We start from the raw sequence: 13929 nt of genomic DNA, 5'->3' as shown, positions 1-13929 counted from the left end.
CCATACATTCACATCTCAAAGAGACCAAGACGAAGTTTTCGCTAAGTCATCACAAAGCCAAAGTTCAGGCGAGGATGCGCGATTTAAGTTTTTTCTTTCAGTTGGTTCAAGTTGACAGTTGGAGAAAATACAAGCACAAATTAGCTGCCAAACAAAGAGGAGTAGAGAGGCATCTAGGGCCATCTTATACGTACGGGTTGGGCTGGATTGGCTAAGGAGTGTGAGGCGGGACTACAGGAACCGAAAGGACTGTGGGCATTGGTAGTTTGGTAGTCCAGAGACATTTTTTATGGATTTTTCAAACTGTGTTACCTTTATGTTGTTTTCTACACTTCCAGGAGGTCCTGGAGAGAAACAAAATGTTACAAAGTTAAAAAGAAATTATATATATATATAAAACTGAAGTCTGCTTTAAATTGCTGTGGGAACAGTAATAAAAGAGTTAAGCATAATGCTCGCCTCCTTGTCTTTAATAGAATCAAGACTGCCTGAGCTGTGTAAGCCTGGCCAATCTTCATTGTTGGTGACAAATAATAGTGTATTGTGATGGTGGCCTGTGTGTTTTATTATTATTATTATAGACAATAGTCATAGGCTGTAGTGGGCTGCGGGAGTTAGAACATGTTAATTGTATAAGAGCATATAGACAATGGTTTTGTTGTACTTTAGAAAATGTGCAATGCGGGATGGTGGAAGCTAGACACTGTTGGACTGTTGGACTGTGACAATGGGACATGAACACTGGGAACCTGTGCAGAAAAGACAATGGAGATCAGTGGGAGAGAGATATTGGTGGGTTCAGGGTGACTGTGGGGTACTCTGTGCGATAGAAGATACTGGGCTGCAGGAAATAAACAATGAGAGGTACAGACAAATGTAGACTAAGTTCCCTTGCATCTTTTGCAGGATGCAGAGTATGTTCACATTCCCAAAAAAGGTATCACCACCTGCTTACACGCGTCCAGTGCAAATGGGACCCTGAAAGCAGAAAACAGCAGGAGGAAATAGCATGCCGTAAGTTTGGGCACATTCCTCTGAGTGCACACAGCCACCATGTCCTCGTTGAGATATGTAAACGATCTGTGTGGAGATGATATCTTTATTCCAGGACTCTGAGTCAATGCAAAGAATGATAACATGCCTTTGTCTTCAGAGGGCATCAGAAGCTCTAACGCGCACGGCTGCAGCGTGCTTGTGGGGCGGGAAGGAGTTGCACCTGGGGACCGCCCAGTTATGAGTCGCATGAGACAGTCTGACAAAGAGACATCCCGAGGCATGTTCCAGGTTTCTATGTTTAGACACACTCTGGTTTAGAAAAGGTAGGGAGGCAACCGTAGGTAGGCTTGGCAGGGCGCACGCTACTAATCCTCACCTCTTATCAGCCCTAATCTGATGCCATGGCTCCACTTAAGCTTCTTTTCATTTGGAAACTGAAAACACGGTTAAGTAAGAGGCATCAGGATGGATTTAAACAGTGGATAATGAACACAATTTGTGACTTATATAGCGCACATCCTTGTTGACATTCGAAACTCCCTTTGCAAATGACTTACATAGTTGATAGGCAGGGCAAGTGTGGAGCGGGCCTGCCCGCCCTGTACGAAACACAAGGCACGGAACCTGTGAGTTTATGGACACAGGTAAGGCCACATGTTATCATTACCTAGTAAAAGCAAGGCAGGAATACAATCCATAAGATTCCATCTTGTTTTTTGCTTTGCGTATTTGTACGTGTCAAGGAACAACTTTATTGGTATATTCTTTAATGCAATTTACAAAGAAAATTCAGATATATTAGCAGAGATGTTATGGATCAATACCAAAAAAAAGACATTCAGTTGCACAAAGAGACAATAACAGCCAACAACTGCCTATGTCAAATATGTTTACCCTTTAATTAATAGTGTCAATACGTCGTGCAGCAGCCCCGAGGAAGGAGGATGGCCTACCCATCATTGGAAACCCACAGCTGGCACATACAACCCTAATGATAATTAACTTCTTCTAGCCATGCTTCTCTGGATTGTCCACAAGGTCATATGGGTTAAGGGTGCAATCTGCTTGAAGAACTACTTACGACCCTACGCCAGAGGCGTAGACAGGGTAGGGCCTGAGGGGCAAGGCCCACCCGAAATGTGCAAATGCCCACTCAGCAGCGCTTTGTGGGCATTTACAGATATTTTTGGAAGTGTGGTGGGCCCAACTACATAAGCTTCAGGCCCCATTTGCTAGAGAATCCTGGCTACACCTCTGCCCTATCCCTGTCAAGATCCACTTGATCCATATCTGGGAGACTACACCCCCAAAGCAACCCAGAAAGACAATGACATGGTGGCAGAACCCACTCTTCTTTGCCCTTGAAATCTGGAACAAGCTGCCTCAAAATCATAGACATGAAAGGAACTTGCTAACTTTCAGAAAACTGGGGAAACCCTCCGTTTCCCTCAAGCTTTCGATTCAAGAAGTTCACCTTCAGAGACATTATTTTCTATTCACTTCTATTGTATTCTATTCTGGCATTAAATAACGAGAAGGCAACTCAGATGTGTTGCCCTGCCTCCCACCCCCATTCCTGTCCTCCAGTTCCTGGCAATGACCGCTAAGTCCCCATTCCCATTTTACTGCAGTTACCACCCCAACAAGCACTCGGAAGCAAAACTATGGATGTAGCGCTTAACACAGAAAGTAAAATGAAATTCAACATTAGTGATGCCAGTGCTTGCGGTTTCTATAGATGTGCTCAGATGCCCTGGGGGGACGAAGAGCCACATGGGTGCAATCAATGGCACCTAGCACTTTGGGGAATTGTGCCACCCTGTAGAAATCCTGGCTGACAGCCTGCCTTTCTGCAGATGTTCTGGGCAGGTATATGTGCCTGCGGACTGATGGGCGTGCAGTGATGATGGTCAACACCTGGTGTAGGCACCGTGACTGCGTGGCCTGTGACCCCCCCCACTATGGCACTTGTCCGCTGAAATGATCCAGTAGCCAAGAAGTGCAGTACATTTAGGACCTTCTCCAGGGGGGTGAGTGCTTGGGAGCACAGTGTGGGTGATGTGAGGTCATCCTCCCATTCACTGACCAGGTCGAGTATTATGTGTGGTGGAAACCTGTACCGCCAATACACCTGGTCATCAGGCATACCAAATAGGCTGGTTCTGGGTGTGAAGATTCTGGCCCTGACTATCCTTCTCCTCCTCCTGCGGTATCCCACGGCCACTGCTGCTAGGAACAGTATATTCATCCTGGCGTCTGAGCTTGTTTGTTGTTTGTGCACTCTTTTATGCTGCGCGGGATGTGCGCCTGCTTCATGCTGGCGTACGTGTTTCAGGATTGGACCTTTTATTTTTTGGCGCGCGGTAGGCGACCGTGTAAATCTTCCCACCCACCACAGGAATACACGTAACACGCTCTCACAGGCCCAGTCGCGAGTAAATATTCCCGCACACCCCTGGAATACACATACCCCACTCTCACAGGCCCAGTCGCGTGTGGAACTTCACGCGCACACCGAAATACATGTACCCTGCAAATTCGCGTGTGGAACTTCCCACGCACCCGAAATACACGTACCCTGCTTTTATCGCATGTGGAAGTTCACGCGGACCCATAATACAAGTACCCTGATGGAATTGCGTGTGAGACTACCCACGCACCCCTGGAATACACGCACCCAGGCAAATCGCAAGGATGGGGGGTGGGGGTGCAGGGGGACATGAGTGGGGGCCTGGTGGAGGGTACCCCACAGTGCTGGGGGGTGGGGTTGCAGGGGGACATGAGTGGGGGCCTGGTGGAGGGTGCCCCTGGATGCAGGGGGGTGCGGGTGCAGGGGGACAGGAGTGGGGGCCTGTTGGAGGGTGCCCCTGGATGCAGGGGGGTGAGGGTGCAGGGGGACAGGAGTGGGGGCCTGGTGGAGGGTGCCCCTGGATGCAGGGGGGTGGGGGTGCAGGGGGACAGGAGTGGGGGCCTGGTGGAGGGTGCCCCTGGATGCAGGGGGGGAGGGTGCAGGGGGACAGGAGTGGGGGCCTGGTGGAGGGTGCCCCTGGATGCAGGGGGGTGGGGGTGCAGGGAGACATGAGTGGGGGCCTGGTGGAGGGTGCCCCTGGATGCAAGGGGGTGGGGGTGCAGGGAGCCAGGAGTGGGGGCCTGGTGGAGGGTGCCCTGGATGCAGGAGGGTGGGGGTGCAGGGAGGCAGGAGTGGGGGCCTGGTGGAGGGTGCCTCTGGATGCAGGGGGGTGGGGGTGCTGGGAGACATGCGTTGGTGGGCGGTAGTGCAAGGTGACATGTGGGTTGGCTGGGGAGCATGGCCATGGTGGATGGGCTGCCTGCGGGAGATGTGCAGGGGTGCAGGGTAGTCCCCTGTGGTGTGGGCCGTCTGCAGGGGCCGTGGAGGGTGTATAGGGAACAGCTGGGAGGACCCACACAGCCAATTCAAGTGTGGGACTCCCCAGCACCCCCGAAATACACGTAGGCTGCTGGATTCGCGTGTGGAATTTGCTGCGCACCCGGAGTACACGTGCCCTGCTGAAATTGTGTGTGGAACTTCACGCGCACACCAAAATACACGTACACTGCAAATTTGCGTGTGTAACTTCCCGGGGACCCCGAAATACACCTACCCAGGGCAATCGCGTGTGGAACTTCCAGCAAACCCCTTAATACACGTACCCTGCTGGTATCGCGTGTGGAAGTTCACGTGGACCCATAATACACGTACCCTGATGGAATCGCGTGTGAGACTACCCGCGCACCCCTGGAATACACGTACCCAGGCAAATCGCACAGCTGGGGGGTGGGGGTGCAGGGAGACAGGAGTGGGGGCCTGGTGGAGGGTGCCCCTGGATGCAGGGGGGTGGGAGTGCAGGGGGACATGAGTGGGGGCCTGGTTCAGGGTTCCCCTGGATGCAGGGGGGTGGGGGTGCAGGGGGACAGGAGTGGGGGCCTGGTGGAGGGTGCCCCTGGATGCAGGGGGGTGGGCTTGCAGGGGGACAGGAGTGGGGGCCTGGTGGAGGGTGCCCCTGGATGCAGGGGGGTGGGGGTGCAGGGGGACAGGAGTGGGGACCTGGTGGAGGGTGCCCTACAGTGCTGGGGGGTGGGGGTACAGGGGGACATGAGTGGGGGCCTGGTGGAGGGTGCCCCTGGATGCAGGGGGGTGGGGGTGCAGGGGGATATGAGTGGGGGCCTGGTGGAGGGTACACCTGGATGCAGGGGGTTGGGGGTGCAGGGAGACATGAGTGGGGGCCTGGTGGAGGGTGACCCCGGATGCTGGGGGGTGGGGGTGCAGGGGGACAGGAGTGCGGGCCTGGTGGAGGGTGCCCCTGGTGGAGGGTGCCCCTGGGGGTGCAGGGGGACAGGAGTGGGGGCCTGGTAGAGGGTGCCCTACAGTGCTGGGCGGTGGGGGTGCAGGGAGACAGGAGTGGGGGCCTGGTGGAGGGTGCCCCTGGATGCAGGGGGGGTGCAGGGGGACAGGAGTGGGGGCCTGGTGGAGGGTGCCCTACAGTGCTGGGGGGTCGGGGTGCAGGGGGACAGGAGTGGGGGTCTGGTGGAGGGTGCCCCTGGATGCAGGGGGGTGGGGGTGCAGGGAGACAGGAGTGGGGGCCTGGTGGAGGGTGCCCTGGATGCAGGGGGGGTGGGGGTGCTGGGAGACATGCATTGGTGGGCAGTAGTGCAAGGTGACATGTGGGTTGGCTGGGGGGCATGGCCATGGTGGATGGGCTGCCTGCGGGACATGTGCAGGGGTGCAGGGTAATCCCCTGTGGTGTGGGTCGCCTGCAGGGGCCGTGGAGGGTGTAGAGGGAACAGCTGGGAGGACCCACATGGCCAATTCAGGTGTGGGACTCCCCGGCACCCCCGAAGTACACGTAGGCTGCTGGATTCGCGTGTGGAATTTGACGCGCACCCGGAGTACACGTACCCTGCTGAAATTGCGTGTGGAACTTCACGCGCACACCGAAATACACGTACCCTGCAAATTCGCGTGTGAAACTTCCTGCGCACCCCGGAATACACGTGCCCAGGCCAATCGCGTGTGGAACTTCCCACGAACCCCGTAATACACGCACACACTATTTTTCACACAGTTGGTGTCCGTGTTTGTCGGTACCCCTTTGCACCTCATTTGTCCTAGAGGGCCACTGTATGGATCATTCATCATAGCTGTATATGGGTGCTTTTTGTTAGCGCACATTTTGGTGCACATTTATTTCAGGCGCAGGGACGCTACCGCCTGCTTTCTTGTGGCGTACTTGTTTGGCCCTGTGCGCGTCTTTGCCCGTGCGCTGGTTTGCCCTATTCAATTCCATGTAGGCGTTCTGCGCACTTGCCTCCTGTACTTCCCCCGTGACGCCCATATTTTCACACGTTGTTCCCCATTCCGAGTGTTACGCCCAGTGTTCCGCCTACTTTTGTAATGTGCGCCGCGCTATGTGCGATTTCGCAGCAGCCGTGCCGCACGCCGTTGGATGACCTGTGCGCCGGCGTGCGCCGCGCACTTTTTCAGCGCACATCCAATATTTTTCTCACGCACGGACTTCCATGAATCGATGTGCGCTGGTACCCCTGCGATTTTCGCAGTTGCACTGCGATTTTCGCACTTTTACTGCAAATCGCACGTTTTGGCACCTCTCCGCGGGAATGTTCGGCGCACATTAATTCCATGAATCGGCTTGTCAGTATGTCAAAGAATCAAGGCTAATGTTAGAAAACGTACTATTTGAGTTCATTTCAGCAAAGGACAAATGGTGGGTCTCTGGTCAAAATTCACAAATGACTCTGACACTGAAAGCCTTGCTTGCATCCGCGCTATTTACAACTGAAATAAAATGTGGCTTTCCTGAAAGGTGTTGAAAAGCAAGTGTTCCCCAGACTTGCTGTCTTTGAAGGCTAGACTCTTTGCAGGACACACGGATCTAGCTGGTGCATGACTGGAATGTGGGGAGGCACATCTTTGTGTTGCTAAGGCCTCCCAAGTGTTTACAATCGGCAACTAGCAAGTTCAAACAACTAAGAGAAAAATTTAAAAAATCGCTGTTCACAGGTAGGCCCTGAGATGCCAATGGCCTTTAGGACAATATAGCTGCTATTTGCATAACATAAATATTTGCTATTCATTTAAACTGACCTTTAGGATTTTTTCCCAGCAACCATATGTCATACTTCCATTATTGATGTGTCATTTTTCAGGTAATTTTAGATGATTTTGTTAAAATGCAATTCATCCACCCCAACTTAGGGAATTGTAAGGGTGAGCTAAAAGGTGTTCCTGGCTGCTATAAACATGTCCCAGATTTAAGAGTTGGTGATTTGGTGTGGGGTAAAATTACATATCTGGAGAATAAATTACATGTTCATAATTATTATGCTTTTATGTAAATGGTGGAAAATTGCCACATGGCCATGCAACATCACGCAGAAATTGCTGTCATTTTATTAAATGCCCCATGACTTGCTGAAGCATAATATATGTATATTATGATGATTACTAGTAAATTATGAAGTTTTGCTACACAAAAAAATTTTGGAGAAAGACTGCCATAGAAACCAAGGGGATTTGAAAGGGAAGTTGCCATATGTCTGTTCCAGACTCTTAAACCAATCCATAGAGAAAGGCTGGATTTGGGAGGAGAGAGATGGGTAACTGGCCAATACTCATTGCAAGAACTCTTGCAGGGGACTGCCCAATGTTGCAAACTTTATTTTGTCATCCTGGTATATAAACTGTATTCACGTTGAGGAAAGGGAGGGAGCTGCTAGAATTACAATCAGGGAGAGCTGCTAAAACATACGATCTGACAGTCACAAGGAAACACCAACAGGAGATTTTTACTGAGAGTGCATCTGGGTGGAGCTGCCCAGTGCTGAGAATGCCTAAAAGCTGGCTTGGTCCTATGGTGGACAGCTGGGGACCATTCCTGAGAGTGGATTTACAAGACCCCTACCATGTCCTTCCAGAGGGTTGAAAGCAAGCGTCCCCAAAAGGCATTACCCTCCCCACAATGAGAGGCAGTAAAGGACACACCCCAGGAGGGAATGAGACCAGGACCAAGTGCGGGTAAATGTAAAAGGCTTTTTATCTGGTCAAATAGGGCATGCAAAGGACTCTGCAAGCTCCGAGAGGCTCTGTCTGACAATAGCAAAGACAGTCTTATTTATTACAAAACTATGTCATGAGTCCTATACACTATAAGGGGCACATAGTCTTTGGGATTGGGTGGCGTCGACTAACTATAGGTGCAGCAGTGATGAGCAGCTTCAGGATTGGTGGACATCAGCGTGGTGCCAACGTGGGGCGGATGGGTCAGCTGGGCTCGTCGGGGTGGGTCTGCCAGGCCAGGCGCAGTCAGTGTCGTTGATAGATGGTTGCCCTAACATTCATCCCTTGTGGCCACACACACAAACACTCATCCGTTTAGACGATTTCAGTTGTCCTATAAATCCTGCAATATATTACTCTAAGGAATAATAGGATACTGGAGAAACACATGCAATGTGAAGCTTTGCAATACATCAGGGCACTGTTGCTTCTGACCTGTTGACCGGGTGTCATAAACTTGGGTGTCTGATCTGAGGGCATGAGGTGAGTTGCCTTTTCATTTGGGTCTTTTTAGAAGTAGTGAAGAATTACTTTATGATATGTTAGTACAGGGTTGAATGTCTATTCTCCCAGGCCTATTAACATGGGGCGAGCCGGAGTACTACTGGATCGGTGAAGGTGCACCTTTGGCCCCTTGAGGCGGTGGGGGTGGGGAACTTCTCTGCCGTTTCTTCATTTTCTTCCTTTTTGCCTATTGGTGGTCTAGTTTCTGCTGTTGGGGTAGCTCCTAGTGAGGGCAGTGTGGCAGTAGTATCATACAAACATGATATGACAGAAGGGTTACGATCGTTTAGACTGTACACATTATATTCTGAGACATTTGAGAGTGGAATTGGATTTATACTGAGGCTACTGTTGATGTTATTTGAGGGCTGTGCATTGGGCGGGATTGTACCATAGCCCCATACAAGCTGGAATCCATTCCATACTAAGTAATCACCCTCTTTGACCACTTTGGTGCCATTTCCCATGTTGGTTCCATTCCCTCCCCCCCTCCTTCATCTCAATAGAGATAAATGTAATGAACCAGTAATTAATAAGTCCAAACATCATTGCAAAAAATAAAACAGCACACACAAACAGCCCACACTCATACAAATATCTATGTAAATTGAATGCATTATCTCTATTTCTAACTACCCTAATGTTATTCGTTGCGGGCTGCCCGTTCGTTGCCATGGTTACTCCTATATGTTAAAACATAAAAGTGCATTAAGCATACTTAAACATTTGAGATCATAATTTTATCATATATTAAAAGAGAGGTAAAGGAGGGGGGCAAGAGAGAGAGAGAGAGATTTTATAATTGCAATTCATTCTTATTTACATTTTCATCATTATTTTCCATTTGGCACAGAAACTATTTCCATTACTGTATATTTTCTTGCTATTATTCTTTTACTCTTTACCCGTTTTGATATTAATCGTTTTGCTTTTTATTTTATTGTGAGATCTCTGCTGTCACCTGTGCTTCTTCCTCTCGTTCCTCTCTGACACTATCATAGGCTTTACGTACATCAGTCAAAAGTATCCAATATCTCAGGCCCTTTACCTTCACCGCAGTCGGGGTGCAAAATATCACTTCATAAGGTCCATGAAATCTTGGGGCATTCCACCTTCGTACGAAACTTTGGACATAAATCATATCACCTGGCATTAACTGTCCTTGTGAGTTTTGCCCAACGAATGTTACTGTCTCATTCCCTTCTTCTCGAGTAAATGGTGGTGCAAGCAGCCTTGATATCATGCGTGCTGCTCTGGTGAGTTTAGTCAGAAAGTCATTAAATTCTTCTCCTAGTATCGTGGCGCTTTTGTGCTAATCTGAATGTATGCAGAGTGGGGAGTGTGCTGTGTACATGCGTCTTCAATGGTGACCAATGGTGGTCCTTTCTAGGCTGATTTCTCAGCTCGAACAAAGCCAGAGGCAAACAATGAACCCAGTTTTTTTTAAGAGAAAAACACAATTTTGACAGCCTACCCTTCAGAAGGCCGTTGATCTTCTCAACCACGCCATTGCTTTTTGGATGATAAATCGAGCAAAGCTTATGCTTAATTCCTAACAGAGCTGTTACTTCTTTAAAAAGTTAATTAACAAAATGTGTGCCATTATCCGAGCGAATCACATCGCAAATTCCCCAGCGGGGGAATACTTCCCTCACTATTTTGCAGCGCATTTGGCATCAGGTTGTGCACATGGCCCTGCTTTAACCCATCTGGAGAATGGACAAACGACCACTATCATGTAACGTGCACCATTACACCTTTCTCCCATATCTGCATAATCGATATGCAGTTCTCTGAAGGGCCCCACTGGTTTGGGTATTGTTCCTCGCAGTGTCCTTAGCGTCATTCCTGAATTGTATATTTGACATGTTGTGCATTCCATTGCTAGTTTTCATATGTGTTCCTGGAGGCCTGGTACAAACCTGTCCTCTTGAATCTCTGCTGCTATGTGTTGTTTAGCATTGTGGGCTGGAAAGTGTAATTGCTGGAATGCTATTTCTAAGAGTTTGAGTGGCATTACCACCTTCCCGGTGTTATTCTGTCGCTACAAAAGGTCTGTTGCTGATTGGCTACAACCTCTCTTTTACCACAGCCCATTTTCTTCCTTGCTTGCCCCTTCTTGTAACTCCAGTATCTGTGACACGGGCATGGTATTGTATCCATCTGGGAGGTCTTCCACTACCTGTTGGTGCATTAGGTACTCACATGTTAGTTCTTTAACTAAGTAGGAGGCGTCCTTGGCTGCAGCGTCCGCTGCTGCGTTTCCCAAAGAGATGACGTCTGTATTTGACGTATGGGCCTGGCACTTCACTATGGCTACCATAGTAGGTTCTTTCAATGCTTCAATCAATTCCTTCAGGAGCTCCTCATGTTGTACTGGTGACCCATCTGCTCTGTGGATCCCTTTCCGTCCCCACCTTGCCAACCCGCCGTGTACTGTAGTGGCCGTGTAAGCTGAGTCAGTGTAAATAGTGACTGAGCACCCTTTCGCTGCCCGTAATGCTTCAATGAGTGCTATAAGCTCTGCTGCTTGGGCTGAGTAATGGGATGGCAGGCGGTGCTGTACTATCACTTCCTACTCACCTTCTTCTAATCTCACAACTGCCACCCCCACATGTTTTTCTCCCGTGTCTGGGTTTATTGATGCTGACCCATCTATGAAGAAAACTTCTCCTTCGTTTGGGGCATTTTAGTTTATCACTGGGCCTTCCCCTTCCTCTCCCTTGTAAGTTGTACAGTCATGTTCCTGCATGTCTTCCAATGTGCATGGTTCTGTAATGAATCTTGCTGGATTTACTGTTTTACATCGGACAATGTGTATGTTTGCACTGAACAATATTATTTCATAAGCAGTGGCTCTTTGTGTTGTCAGGGTGCGTTTTGATTTTATCTGTATAGCGCATAGGGAGTGTTCCACAAATAGTGTCACAGAGCATCCCATCACTATTGTTGCACTTTTCTCAATAGCGAATGCTGCGGATGCGAGAGATTGTTTGCAGGCAAAATGTCCTTGCATTACTGTGTCTAATGTGCCACTGTAGTAAGCAAGGGGCTTGTGGCCCAGCAATGTTTTTTGTGTGAGTACTGCTGTCATGAGGATCCCCTTGCAGTGAGAGAACAGGTAAAACTCACGTTCGTAATCAGGGTTTGTGAGCACTGGCGCACTCGAGATCAATTCCTTGAGTGAGGTAAATGCGTCACTCTTTTCTGCTGACCATTGAATTTCTGTGTTCTCTCATTGGGCCTCTTTGAGTGCCTGCGATAGTGGTCTTGTGTATGCTGCATAATCTAATATCCATGCTCGGCAGTAGTTACACATTCCTAGACATTTTTGCATATCTTTCACTGTGTTTGGCCGTCTTACTGTTGTAATGGCAGCTACCCTGTCTGGTATTATCTTCTTGCCATCTTGTGAGATTAGCTGTCCCAGGTACAACACTTCTCGTTGACAGTACTGTAGCTTTCCTCTGTCGACCTTGTAGCCTTTGTGGGCAAGCAATGTCAAAAGAGCAATAGAGTCTTTTCTACATTCTTCCTCATTCTTTGCGCAAATGAGCAAATCATCTACGTATTGAAAGATCGTGCTCGCTGCTGTCATGTTCCCTAGATCTTCATGGAGGATGCGCTTAAATATGCTGGGGCCCTCACAGTATCCCTGGGGTAACCTGCAATGTTTGTACCTCTTTCCCCCCAGTGTGAAGGCTGTTAGGTACCTGCACTCCTCTGCTAGTGGGATGGAGAAGAAGGCATTCTTCAAGTCAACTACTGTGAAATGTGATGCATTTTTGGGGATGCTGCACAGTATGGATGCTGGATTAGGGAACAAAGGGAACTCTTTTTGAATGACGTCATTAAGGGGGCATAGGTCTTGGATCATCCTCCATGCCCCACCTTTTGCTTTTTTGATTGGGTAAATACAAGTGTTACATGGCGAATTTGATGGTACTATTATTCCTTGACCCAGTAATGCACTGATTGTCTCTTGTATGCCTTCTTCTGTTTCTCGGGACAGGGGGTACTGCTTTACCCTTGGCAAAATAGCTCCAGGTTTGAGTTTAATTTTAACTGGTGTCACACCATGCAATGATCCCACATCATGGGGGCCTGTGGTCCACAAGTTGCTGGGCACTAATTTCATATCATCATCAAAGAAGGAGGGCGGTGCCCCCACCACTGCCATCAGCTGTACTGGCACCTGCCTCTCTTGTATCATGATGTCACAGGGTATTGCTATCTCCATTATTATCTCACCATCACTTTCTGACTCTGAGAAAAGATCGTCATCTGACAGATCTCGCAATGCAATGTCGGCATTGATGCACAACACTGTGCACCACTCACAGCCATGTATATCCATTGCAATAACGGCTATTCGTTTGGCTGAGATTTCAACTGCATGCAAATCTAAGGACATCACTGTCCCTGGCACAATCTCTAGGTGTGCTATTGGTCGGAAGATGAACTCTGCGGGTACCCGCCATTCTAGTTTTTTCAACTCAGTCACTACTCGTGCCAACGTTTTCAGCCCTTGAATAAACACATCAGTATCTACCGGTATGCCGCGCACTTTTGGTGCTGTTGCTCGTGCATGCACCACCAGCATTACGTGCATGGGACATATCCCTGGGGTTGAACAAACTATCCCTCTCTCTGTGAAGGAGATGGTCATATTAAGCTTGCTGAGAAGGACCCTTCGGAGTAAGTTATCGGGGACTGTTCATAATACAGTAGGGGTGCCCTCACTGTCTTGCCACCCATGGTTACATCTAAATCTTCTGTATAAGGAACTTAGACAACAGCCCCAGAGAACCCCTGCATCTCCAATTTACGATTAAATAGCGGAAACTGGCCTTCACGTGAACATGATTTTTCAGCTCCCGAGTCCACCATAAATATGAACTGTTTATTCCCTATCTGCGCCCCTATCAATGGTTCCTCTGCTGAATTGTAGGTCGTAGATAGAACAGGACACACAAGTGCTCCCTGTGGGTTGTCCTATGCTGGATGTCTCATGTTCCCCCCTTGACTGAAAACATTCCCTGATACCACCGCCACTCCGCCAAATGGGGCAGTTGCACCATTAGCAGTCGTGGCGAAGGGGTCACCTTGTGTGTATTGCATATGATCGAGGCTTTGTGGATGCTGTTGTACATTGTGAGGAGGTTCTCTTCGCTGTTCTACATACCCCTGCTCTGGCTGCCCTTGTGCCCCTCCCATGGGTAATCCATAGGGGCTCCCCGGGTGAGGATATCCACATGGTTGATCCTCTTGATAAACATTATTTGGTCTGCTTCTTCATTCTCGTGAGAAATGTCCCCACCTCCCACAATTCC

This window comes from Ambystoma mexicanum, chromosome 11 (assembly GCF_040938575.1).
Source record: "Ambystoma mexicanum isolate Mex_15411 chromosome 11, UKY_AmexF1_1, whole genome shotgun sequence".
Taxonomy (NCBI): Eukaryota; Metazoa; Chordata; class Amphibia; order Caudata; family Ambystomatidae; genus Ambystoma; species Ambystoma mexicanum.
Note: the sequence above shows the minus strand (reverse complement) of the source record.